Source organism: Pan paniscus, chromosome 5 (genome assembly GCF_029289425.2).
Source record: "Pan paniscus chromosome 5, NHGRI_mPanPan1-v2.0_pri, whole genome shotgun sequence".
Lineage (NCBI taxonomy): Eukaryota > Metazoa > Chordata > Mammalia > Primates > Hominidae > Pan > Pan paniscus.
Window position 1 is genome coordinate 178,923,712 of NC_073254.2, and position 13,065 is coordinate 178,936,776.

A 13,065-nucleotide genomic window follows, 5' to 3' on the forward strand; every position below is an offset into this window, starting at 1 on the left:
GGGGCGGACGGCTTGGGGGAATCGCTGGACCGCTTGGGGCCGGGACCGGGGGCCAGTTCCGAGGCCTCGGCCCTGGGGCGGCTGCACCTGGCCCCGAGTCTCGGTGCACGTGGCCGGCCCAGCCGCCGCCTTTCCGAAGCTCTGGTTAAGTGGCACGTTTGTGGCCTCTTTTGACGTGACTGGCAAAAAGCTCCATGGGATTTCTCTGAAATTCTAGGAATTAAGTTTTTTGTTTTTTTGCTAATGGTTCTCAACAAATTTTTAAGACACACAAAACACATACTTTGGGGGCCAGTAGAATTTGCTGCGGGAGAGCTCATTCTAGAAGGGGTTCTCAACGTCTGGCTTCCAGACGAGCAGCAACAGCATTCACTGGGAACTTGCATAAGTGGAAATTAGGTGTTGCTCAGCCTTAGGATTCAGAAACTCTAGGGCTGAGCCCAGCAATCAGTGTGTTACAAGCCCTTCGGGTGATTGTGATGTTGGCTAAAGGTTGAGACCAGAGCTCCTGAATTCCTCTCCTGGGTTTACTCCTCCCTTTCTGCTTTTAGTTTTCTTGTTTGTAAAGCGGCATAATTATGGCACCTGTATCAGAGGGTTCTAATGAGGATAATGAGTTAGTACATGTACGATGCCTGGAACAGTACCTGACACTTAGTAAGCACTTAAATCTATCCTGGTAGAAAGAGAAACCAATGACTTTGGGCGAAGTTCCAAACTCTGTTTCCCAATTTGTTGAGTGAACATACTAGTAGCCCCACCTACATAGACTTGTAAGGATTAAATGAGATCGTGCATGCGGAATGCTTAACTCGTGCTAGCCTCATAGTAATTGATGCTTAACCTGTCTTCCTAGGGATACACTGCTGTTTGGGCAACCCTTTGTCAGGGCCTGTTATCTCCCACTTGCAGATCCAGGGCATTTCAGAGGTCAGAGAGAGGAGGGAGGCCTCTTCTGAGATTTTGACCTCTATTCAGGTAAGTGTATTCCCTCTGAAAGACTGAACTTTTCTTTCCCTTTTTTTTTTTAGACGGAGTTTTGCTCTTCTTGACCAGGCTGGAGTGCAATGGCGCAATCTCGGCTCATTGCAACCTCCGTCTCCCAGGTTCAAGCAATTCTCCTGCCTCAGCCTCTTGAGTAGCTGGGATTACAGACACCCGCCACCAAGCCCAGCTAAATTTTTGTATTTTTAGTAGAGACGGGGTTTCACCATGTTGGCCAGGCTGGTTTTGAACTCCTGATCTCAGGTGATCTGCTCACCTCGGCCTCCCAAAGTGCTAGGATTACAGGCGTGAGCCACCACTCCTGGCCTGAATTTCTTTTTTATTAAAATGAAGTTATAGGCCGGGCGCTGTGGCTCACGCCTGTAATCCCAACACTTTGGGAGGCCGAGGCAGGTGGAACACCTGAGGTCAGGAGTCCAAGACCAGCCTGACCAACATGGAGAAACCCCATCTCTACTAAAAATACAGAATTAGCTGGGTGTGGTGGCGCACGCCTGTAGTCCCAGCTACTCGGGAAGCTGAGGCAGGAGAATGGTGTGAACCCGGGAGGCAGAGCTTGCAGTGAGCTAAGATCGCACCATTGCACTCCAGCCTGGGCAACAAGAGTGAAACTCCGTCTCAAAAATAAATAAATAAATAAATAAATAAATAAATAAATAAATAAATAAAATGAAGATATAATGGTAACTGCAGTAGAAAGAAAACTATGAAATATATTTAAATTACCTGCACTGATAATGTTTCCAACTGGACATCAATACCTCCACCGCCTTATCACTGCCTGGAGCCTGGTTAGCCACTTTGGGTTCCCAACTCTCATAATAGGATATGCCTCTAATCTAATTTTTATCTCGCTCCGTTTGAAGTATACTGTCTTCTAAATTGAATGTTTGAAATAGTGGTGCCCCAAGACCCTGAAGAGCATTTCTGAACTTTACCCTTTAGGGGAATGCCGAAAAATAAAGTGGCCTGTGGCGGTGTGGTAAAAATGAAACGGCCAGGTGCGATGATTCAAGCCTGTAATCCCAGCACTTTGGGAGGCTGAGGCGAGCAGATCACCTGAGGTCAGGAGTTCGAGACCAGCCTGGCCAACGTGGGGAAACCCCATCTCTACTAAAAATACAAAAAATTAGATGGGCATGGTGGTGCACGCCTGTAACCCCAGCTACTCGGGAGCCTGAGGCAGGAGAATCACTTGAAACCAGCCGTGATGCAGAGGTTGCAGTGAGCTGAGATCGCACCATTGCATTCTAGCCTGGGCAACAACAGCGAAACTGTATCTCAAAAAATAAATAAAATAAAATAAAAATAAAACGATGGCAGGTTTTTGAGGCAAACAGAGCTAAGTCTGAATTCTGCTTCCTGCAAACTGACCAACCTGGTCCGTTTGGGCAAGTCTGTCAACCTGACTGAGCATCCATCTCTTCATCTGTAAAATGGAAAGGATAATATGTATTTCATGGTATTCTTGTGTCACTGAATCATATCATATGAGCATTTGACTCACTCAACTTTTATGTACAATCAGCCCTCTGTATTTGTAGGTTCTACATTCATGGAATCAGCCAACCTTGGATGGAAAAGATTTGGAAAATAAAAAATAAAAATAATACTACAATTAAAATACCAATAAAAATCCAATACAGAATATAGTATAACAAGTATTTACATTATATTACATATTATAAGTAATCTGGAGATGATTTAAGATATACAGGAGGATTTTGTACATTATATGCAAATGCTATACCCTTTTATGTCAGGAACTTGATCATTGGAGAACTTTGGCATCCTCAGAGGTCTTGGAACCAATCCCCTGTGGATACAGAGGGATGCTATATAATCTTTTTTACATAAGTTAAAATAGTATAAAGTCATATTTGTACATGCATTCCTTATCATGTATCTTACATTACTGTAAGTATGACACATAGCATTTACATGTTACTGTACTGTTCTGCCCACCAAGGAAACACCTACAGTGTATCTTATGAATGTTTTAAGATTTTCTAAGGGTAATTTATTTTCATCAGGGTTTAGAACCTAAACCCCTGCCCCCCAGCACACACAGAAGACTCAACTCCAGCTGTGTTGAAACTTGAATATGCATTAGAATCACTCATAGTGCCCTTCTCCAGGAATTATGGCTCACTAAGACTAAGTCTCAGGCAGCCCCTGGGAATCTGTTTCTTTAACAAGTCCCCACGTGGTTTTGATGATGTACACCACAATTTGAGAACAACTGACTTAGGATGTGGCAGGACCTTGACGCATATTTCACTTGCCTCTCCTTTTAGCCCTCATTTGTGAAGCTGTTCCTTGTGTTTGAAAGTCATCCTTTTGTTAATATATGATACTCAGTGCCTTGGAAGGAAGTGAGGAAACACTGGAGCCAGGACTACTGGAAACTTCCCTGCTGTTAGTTTAGGTATAAGACCTTGAATGACCCTTCATTGCCGGGTTTCCATTTTTCAGTTTTTCAGCTGGAGAAGGGTAATCCTAAGTCTGCCTCTTGAGCCTGGTGAAGGGCTGTTGGTAATTTCCTGGGAGTTCTTCAGACAAGGTTAAAACTAAAGTGAGGAAGGGCAGCCCTCCCGGAAGCTCAGAACAGTGTCACGGACTAGAACCATTGTACCCAGAACAGTCACATCCACTGATACAGGAGATTTCTATCAAATCACTTTGGAGCCTGTCTCCACACTGGTGCCAGGTTAATCTCAACCAGTAACAAAAAAGTGACTAAAGCTCTATCTAGCTGTAGTCACTTCAAAAGAACAGTCAGTAGGCAGTGGGGAAATACATAAAGAGTACTCTTGGCAAAACAAGGATTGGGGTTATTTTCCACCCTTAATAACCTTGGGGGAAAATGCAAGACGGTGACTAAATCTGGAGGATAGGGCGATGACACAGTGAGAGAAGCATGGAGGTTTCCACTGTCTTGGTAATACTTGACTAAGGTGCCTGGTAGTCCACGGGTTTCCTTTATAGCCTCCTTCCTACCTCTTTATTGGTCTGAAATTTTTATTTTATTGTATTTATTTTTGAGACAGGATCTCACTCTGTCACCCAGGCTGGAGTGCAGTGGTGTGATCTCTGCTCACTGCAACCTCCACCTCCCAGGCTCAAGAGATCCCCACACCTCACCCAAGTAGCTGGGACTATAGGCGACGCCACCACACTGGGCTAGTTTTTGTATTTTTTGTAGGGATGGGGTTTCACCATGTTACCCAGGCCGGTCTTGAACTCCTCAGGTGATCCACCCACCTCAGCCTCCCAAAGTGTTGGAATTACAGGTGGGAGCCACTGTACCTGGCCTGAAATGTTTATTTAAGAAAAAAAAAAAGACAGTAAGCATTTCATTGGCTGAGATGATAGCTACAGAGAAACATTTCATGGAATCATAAAGTTCTATGAACTTGGCATGCAAATTCCTGATATCATCTAACATTCCTTTTTGACCTTGGGAAGGGTGACCAATCCTTTCAGAGTGGGTGAGCAAGCACAGGAACAACTAAGGACTCAGACAAGCTGATAAGTGGCCGTTCGGTGGAGTCCAAATACGTTGTGTTCAGAAGGAATATTTAAGGCCAGGCTCAGTGGCTCACGCCTGTAATCCCAGCACTTTGGGAGACCAAGGAGGACAGATCACCTGAGGTCAGGAGTTCAAGACCAGCCTGGCCAACATAGTGAAACCCCATCTCTACTCAAAATACAAAATCAACTGAGTGTGGTGGCACGTGCCTGTAATCCCAGCTACTTGGGAGGCTGAGGCACGAGAATCCCTTGAACCCAGGAGGTGGAGGTTGCAGTGAGCTGAGATGGCACCATTGCACTCCAGTCTGGATGACAGAGCAAGACTCTGTCTCAATTTAAAAAAAAAAAAAAGTTTAAGGATCTTTATAGTATAATAAGCTAGGAAGAGTGTCTTGGTACTGTTTTGATGGTACAACTTACATAATTTGGGTCTGCTAAGAAGAATTCTGGCCACTAACTGTTCTATTTTAATTGTTTCCTTGGCTTATTTAATAATTTGCACAAATATCCTTAATAACTTCTGTGTAAAAGAGAACTAATGGCTGGGCACAATGGCTCAAACCTGTAATTCCAACAGTTTGGGATGCAGAGGTGGGAGGATCACTTAAGCCCAGGAGTTTGAGAGCAGCCTGGTCAACAGAAGGAGACCCTGTCTCTACAAAAAAAAAAAAAAAAGAACAAGTACTGATGATCACACAACCTGTTTGACTAATAAACTCCCAAATAGGACAGCTTTCTTTATTATGATTTCTTTTTTTTTTTTTTTTTTTTTTAGTAGAGACGGGGGTTTCTCCATGTTGGTCAGGCGGGTCTTGAACTCCCAACCTCAGGTGATCCACCCACCTCAGCCTCCCAAAGCGCTGGGATTACAGGCGTGAGCCACCGGCCCAGCCTATTATGATTTCTTATCCTTGATCATTGTTTTGTTCCCCCACCCACACTTGCCCCCTTTTGTTTTTGAGACAAGGTCTGGCTCTGTCACCCAGCCTGGAGTGCAGCAGCACAGTCTGGGCTCACTGCAACTTCAGCCTGCTGGGCTCAAGCCAACCTCCCACCTCAGCCTCTCAAGTAACTAGGACTACAGGCATGCGCCACCACCAGCTAATTTTTGTATTATTTGTAGAGACAGGGTTTCGCCATGTTGCCCAGGCTGGCCTCGAACTCATGAGCTCAAGCAATCTGCCCGCCTTGGCCTCCAAAGTGCTGGGATTAAAGGCATGAGCCACCCAGCTTGGCCTCTTTCCCCATTTTTTGAAAAAAAAGTATGTGGCATAATGGGGTAGTAGGAAGCTTAAACCTCCTCTATTCGGATACTCTCATTTGACAGAGGAACCGGGCCCCAAGAGATTAAACTGATTGTCCTCATTCCTGCACTTAAACTTCTCTTGTCAATATTAACATTACCTCCATCTTGCTGAATCCAGAGGCCAAACCTCTTGGCCTCATCTGACCCTTCTCCTAAGCAGCTTTCCACATGTCCAACCATTCCCTGAGCATATTTTGTGCTTAGGATTTCTGTGCTTTCTCTTCTCTTCCCCTCTGGGTCCTTCCCAGCCCTTATCTATGTACGAATTCTTCCCCTAGGTCATGTAGCCTGATCCCAAGGCTTCAGTCACGTCCCCAGCCCTGCCTTTTCCCCCAGCAACAACCGTCTATTGGTGTCTCCAGGGTTCTTGTTTGTTCAAGAACTTCCTCCCTCCTAGCCTCCCTGTTCTCAGCAAAGAGCTCCACCACACACGCTGTTACATGGCCCCAAACCTAGAGGTAACCTGCATTCTCTTTTTGCCTCAACCCCATTTTATCCTTCACCCCTGTGCCTCCAGTCCAGCAGACCAAACAGCCACATTTCCCGGCTAGGTCAGATGGTGCACGCCTGGGTTTGGGGATAAAATTCAAACTCCTCCTTGGCCCGGAGTGCATCGGCATCTCCAGCTGCGTCTTCTTTCCCTCACTCTCACTCGCCCTGAGCTTGAGCTCAGCTGGCTCTGCTCCCGCTGCTGATTTTTTGATCTGTGATCACTCAGCCCCATTGCTGCCTTAGAGGTCTTGTGCTTCATATTCCCATGGCCTGGAAGGCATGTCCCCCATCTGTGCCAGCCTGGCCTTTTCTCATCCTCCAGGTCTTTGCAGCAGTGCCTCCTCCTCTAAGAGCACTTCCCAGCCACTGTCCCCTGCTGCCCCTGCCATCTGAAGAGCCACCCTCTGGTGCCCCGCCACTTCACCCGATTCACTGCCTTCAGAGAACTTGACTCTGCAATTCTCTTACTTGGTTTTTTTTTTTTTTTTTTTTTCTGATTTGAGACAGGGTCTCACTCCATTGTGCAGGCTGGAGTTCAGTGGTGAGATCATGAAGATCATGGCTCACTGCAACGTGAACCTCCCAGACTCAAGTGATCCTCCTGCGTTGGCCTTTTGAGTAGCTGGGACCACAGGTGCGTGCCATCACGCCCAGCTAATTTATTTATTTATTTATTTTTAGAGACAGGGGTCTCACTATGTTGCTCAGACGGGTCTTGAACTCCTGGCCTCAAGCAGTCCTCCTGCCTCAGCTTCCCCATTGTGTTTTGTTTTTGTTTTTTGAGACAGAGTCTCACTTTTATTGTTGTCCAGGCTGGAGTGTAGTGGTGGTGGTGTGAACACAGTTTCCTGCAGCCTCGACATCCTGGGCTCAAGTGATACTCCCACCTCAGCCCCTCAAGTAGCTGGGACTACAGGTATATGACACCACACCAGGCTAATTTTTGTATTTTTTGTCGAGATGGGATTTCACCATGTGGCCCAGGCTGGTTTTGAACTCCTGAGCTCAGGGGATCCACCCACCTTGGGCTCCCCACAAGAGTTGAAGCTCCTCTCAGTCTTGTTTGTTTGTCGATGGACCCTCAGCAACTAAAACAGTGTCTGGTGTGCGGTAGCTGTTCAATAAATATCTGTTGAATAAATGAATGTACAAATCCTGTTAGTTCCAGAACCGGGGTACTCTGGTAAGTTTTCGTTCCTGTGTATCATACTGCTGTCCACTGGGTTGCTAACCATGGAAACACCTTACTTGAAGTCTTATTTAGCAGCCCAGCTGTCCAAAACACCATCGAAAACCAGATGTTAAAAAAAAAAAAAAAAAAAACAGAATTCATGTTTTTAGAATTTCTCTGGGTTTCCCCTAAAGTGTATTAATTCCTGTTTTCATTGTGAGTCTAAGTTTTATTAGTTCCTTTCCCAGGCCATGGCAGATTAGCAGAGAGGGTGCAGGGTGCAGGCAGACACACTGACAGCAGTAAGAAGCAATGCTTGATGGTGAAGAGGCAGGAATTGTACAGAGCAGGCAACTCAGAAGGACAGCCCGGAAGCCCGAGGGCATTGATTGGTGTTCCTGGTGATTGTTTTCTCAGGAAAGGGAGCTATGTCTGCTCTCTATTATCATAAAACATGTTATTTTGTAATGTTTAAAAAATGGTGAAATGTTTTAAATCTTCAGGAGTTAATTCAATAGACAACTATCTCAATGTAACAAATGGTATTATTTTATCCCGTTAGTTTCAGGTTTTTAAAAAAAAGAAATAACGGCCGGGTGTGGTGGCTCACACCTGTAATCCCAGCACTTTGGGAGGCAGAGGCAGGCAGATCACCTGAGGTGAAGAGTTCGAGACCAGCCTGACCAACATGGAGAAACCCCGTCTCTACAGAAAAAAAATACAAAATTAGCCGGGCATGGTAGTGCATGCTTGTAATCCCAGCTACTCGGGAGCCTGAGGCAGGAGAATTGCTTGAATCCAGGAAGTGGAGGTTGCAGTGAGTCAAAATCGCGCCATTGCTCTCCAGCCTGGGCAACAAGAGCAAAACTCTGTCTTAAAAAAAAGAAAAAAAGAAAAAGAAATAAAATGCGATAGATAAATTAAAGCCTCTCTAGCCCTCCCCAGGAACAATCAATGTTCTAAAGTTGCTGGGTTTCCTCTATGCAAGGGTTAATTTTGTTTGTTTGTTTGTTTTTTCAGATGGAGTTTCGCTCTTGTTGCCCAGGCTGGAGTGCAATGGCACGATCTCAGCTCACAGCAACCTCCGGCTCCCGGGTTCAAGCCATTCTCCTGCCTCAGTTTCCGGAGTAGCTGGGATTACAGGCATGTGCCACCATGCCCGGCTAATTTTGTATTTTTAGTAGAGACGGGGTTTCTCCATGTTGGTCAGACTGGTCTCGAACTCAGGACCTCAGGTGATCTGCCCGCCTCGGCCTCCGAAAGTGCTGGGATTACAGGCGTCAGCCACCGCTCCTGGCCAAGGGTTAATGTTTTTTTTTTTTTTTTTTTTTTTTTTTGAGACGGAGTCTCGCTGTGTCGCCCAGGCTGGAGTGCAGTGGCGCGATCTCGGCTCACTGCAAGCTCCGCCTCCCGGGTTCACGCCATTCTCCTGCCTCAGCCTCCCGAGTAGCTGGGACTACAGGCGCCCGCTACCACGCCTGGCTAATTTTTTGTATTTTTGGTAGAGACGGGGTTTCACCGTGTTAGCCAGGATGGTCTCGATCTCCTGACCTCGTGATCCGCCCGCCTCGGCCTCCCAAAGTGGGTTAATGTTTTATATGAAAAAAAAAAAAATGTGGCTGGGTGTGACTCCCTCCTGTAATCCCAGCACTGTGGGAAGCTGAGGCAAGAGGAGGATTACTTGAGCCCAGGAGTTCAAGACCAGCCTCGGCAACATGGTGAAACCTTATCTCTATTAAAAATACAAAATTACCTAGGCATGATGGGGCGCTTCTGTGGTCCCAGCTACTCAGAAGGCTGAGGCGGGAGGATCACCTGAGCCTAGGAGGTAAAGGCTGGAGTGAGCTGAGGTCATGCCACTGCACTCCGGCCTGGGTGATTGAGTGAGACCTGTCTCAAAAAAAGAAAAAAACCAAAAACATGAAACAATTTCCTAAATAAATTAGATGTTATTAATTAGGTGTTTAATTGCAGAATATAAACGAATTATTTTTAAATCATCCTGATTTTTTCTTTCTTTCCGCTTCCTTCTTTTTTTTCTTATGAAAGGCTACCTTAATAAAGCAGTATGTGCTGAAATGCCCGGCACGACACAGGTGGTTATCAGTCATTTGGATTGTCCTCTGCTCAAACTGTGAGTTCCTCAAAGGTGAGACCAGTGACTACTGGTCTTGGTATCTCAAGTACCTAGCACAGAGCCTTGCACATCATAGGGGCTCGGTAAATATTGATCGAACTGAATTGAAAACTGAGCCCCGTGTGTTTTCTGTAGTGAAGACAATGTCTCACTAAGCATTTAGATGTCCGGATCCCAGAGATTTGACATGTAAACTAGATAATTGGCACTTGAAATATTTTCTTTAATTAAAAAAAAATTTAGCCGGGGCGCAGTGGCTCACACCTGTAATCCCAGCACTTTGGGAGGCCGAGGCAGGGGATCACAAGGTCAGGAGTTCAAGACCAGCCTGGTCAACATGGTGAAACCCTGTCTCTACTAAAAACACAAAAATTAGCCAGGCGTGGTGGCACACGCCTGTAGTCCCAGCTACTCGGGAGGCTGAGGCAGGAGAATCGCTGGAACCCAGAAGGTGGAGGTTGCAGTGAGCAGAGATCGAGCCACTGCACTCTAGCCTGGGCGACAGGGCGACGCTCTGTCTCAAAAAAAAAAAAAAAATTTAAGCCTTCTGATAACCAGGGAAAACAAATTTCTGTAGCAGGTAACGAATGTTACCTGACCCTGTGGAATCTTACTGAATATCAAAAGGACTCGTTCCAGAAGGAAGTCATCTTGTAATGTCCTGGGCAGTGCTTCACCCTAGGCTGAAACATGGGCCACGTACTTCATTCACCAATCAGTGAGCTATAAGGGAGAGCAAGACAGATAAATCTTGAAGTTTACGCTTAATTAAAACTTGGCCTTTGGCTGTTTGGGTTTTCCCAGACTTCCCATGAATTTCCATGAAATCAGCATTGTCACTTTGTCAATCTGCCGTTCCCAGCCACCTACTCAGACTGGGTCCTCAGGTCACCCTGAGAATGTGACTGGGGAATACAGAGACTGGGACGTGGAGTCCAAGGGCAACTGACTGTAAAGTCTGGGTCTGGTCCTAGTTCTGCCATTGACCCTGAGTGTTGGCACAGCGGCCATCTGAGGGACGTGCTAGCTGGGAGGTAGGCTGGCCAGCTCTCAGCTTCTGCGCATGGCTGTTGCTATGCTAGAACATGAGCCCTGTCCTGCTACCTGTCTCATTTTCAAGAAAACCCTGAAATCCTGATTTTTATATGACATTTCCCAATTCTTTTTTCTCTTTGAGATAGTGTCTCTGTTACTCAGGCTGGAATGCAGTGGTGCATTCTTGGCTCACTGCAACCTTGAACGTCCCAAGCTGAAGTGATCCTCCCACCTGAACCTCCTAAGTAGCTGGAACTAGAGGTGTATGCCACCATGCCCAGCTAATTTTTAAATTTTTTGTGGAGATGAGGCCTCACTATATTGCCCAAGTTAGTCTTGAACTCCTGAACTCAAGCAATCCTCCTGCCTTGGCCTCCAAAGTGCTGGAATTACAGGCATGAGCCGCCACCGTGCCCAATTCCCAGTTCTTAAGTATTGGCAAATGAGTTACAGTTTTTTTCCAAGATCCTCTGCAAGCCAGATGAGACGTGTGCAGGCCAGATGTGTGTTCCTCCCTGCCTTCTGCTCTGCAGATCCACTTAGTGTCTGTCCTATACGTGGGTTCAACCAGGTAACTTTTTTTTTTTGAGACAGAGTCTCACTCGGTCGCCCAGGCTGGAGTGCGGTGATGTGGTCTCAGCTCACTGCAACCTCTGCCTCTCGGGTTCAAGTGATTCTCCTGTCTCAGCCTCCCCAGTAGCTGGGACTACAGGCGCGTGCCGCCACGCCCAGCTAATTTTTGTATTTTTAGTAGAAATGGGGTTTCACCATATTGCCCAGGCTGTTCTCGTGACCTCAGGTGATCTGTCCGCCTTGGCCTCCCAAAGTGCTGGACTACAGGCGTGAGCCACCATGCCCGGCCTTAACCAGGCAACTTCTAATGTCCCACTAGGCTTCAAAACACTGTCACTCCTGGCATGCTTGACTTTCCCTGGTGACAGTGCTGGCAGGGACTGTCCTCCCTGAGTCTAGGTGTGGTAGAAGACACACAGGCCCATCCACGCAGCCTCTCATTCTGTGCACACGCAAAGGCAGCTCTCGTGGTCGCATTTTCAGTTTGGGGAATTGTCATGTTGGTAACTGTAGGCCTTAGACTTAAGGGACATTCGAGGAGGGAGTGACCCCCTTTCATGGTGGACACAACACCCTAAATGGCTAGCCTCAGTTCTTCCTCCCTGGCAGGCCCCATCTATGCTGACCGCCCTGGTGGGGTTCTGAGCTGTACACCCCAACCCCTTACTCTGCCAATAAGAAAGAGTGGCTTCCATGTTTCTGCACACTTCCTTGCCAGCAGGGTTGTGTTTTGCTTCTAGACTGGCAGCGTCCACTGCCCTCTCACCGGTGAGCACCTCTGACGGCTCCACATCCCATCTGCCCCATTGCTGTGGCTGTGAGAGCTGTTCAGGGTTGGTGGAATGACCACCACAGCAGATGGGCATTGAGTGCAGGGTCCCTGCCCTTCCAGGCAGCTTACTTTCAAAGGCACGGCCATTTCACAACACGCTTCTCCTCCTGGATCTACCTACAGCAAAGCTGGGACTATTGGCATGGATTTCCTAAGACTTGCTTTCATTTCGAAATTGTTTTTAAGAAAGAAAAAGTAAAAGCAGCTCCGCACAATGGAAAAGCTACTTTGCATCTCATCTCCAAGTGGAGCTGACCTGGATAGTCATCCCCTGGTTCCTACGTGGGGCAGGTGCTAACTGGCGGGTGGGCAGGGATGACACCCATAGGAATGTTGACAAACTGGGTTTTGTGAATCTCCCGAAGCTCAGAACTCTGATGGCGTCGATCCTTGGTGGCTCTTCCTCCCTTCTCTTCCCTTTATCCCAAGGTCTGGCCATCGGATCCTAGAACTTGCAACTGAGAAGGGGGAGACCTGGCTTCCATGTAGAGGACACACGATTTCCTCCCCTCTGAGGGGGCTCGTGAGGGTGACTGTCGGGCCTCTCCTGGAGCCTCAGAGGAGAAGGACTCACTTGTCTGTGGGTGAATTTGGAAGGAGAACCTGGGCATACAGAGCCCAGCCCTTTGGCTCACTCTTCCTCTTGGGAGCTGACCACCCGCACACTGCTCTATCTCTTCCAGCCATGCATGTTGTGGGGCCTGGTCCCCTGTGGATGGCCCATGGTGGCCTAGAGCTGTCTCTGCCAGGGGGCATATTTGTCTAATTCTGTCATGCAGTTTTAGGCAGTCCACTTGCCTGTAGATCGAGGCCATGCCCTCCAACGGTGGCTTTATCAGCAGTAAAACTTGCAGGTTTCATCTCCCTTGTCTCATTCACTGGCCCTTTCACATTGCAACCAGCACCTCTGCTGGCTCCCAGGCTGCTCCGCTGGAGCTGAAAAGAATGAATACCCATCTTCAGCAACTGTATCTTTCCCG

General features: G+C 47.2%; 1 long non-coding RNA gene across 1 annotated transcript; it reads left to right on the forward strand.

Moving 5' to 3' along the window:
• Positions 1-260: 260 nt before the first annotated feature.
• On the forward strand, positions 261-2,653 carry LOC134730527 (uncharacterized). The gene is made up of 2 exons (XR_010112322.1): positions 261-978; positions 1,951-2,653. It is a non-coding gene; the product is annotated as an uncharacterized LOC134730527 (long non-coding RNA).
• The last annotated feature ends 10,412 nt before the right edge of the window (positions 2,654-13,065 follow it).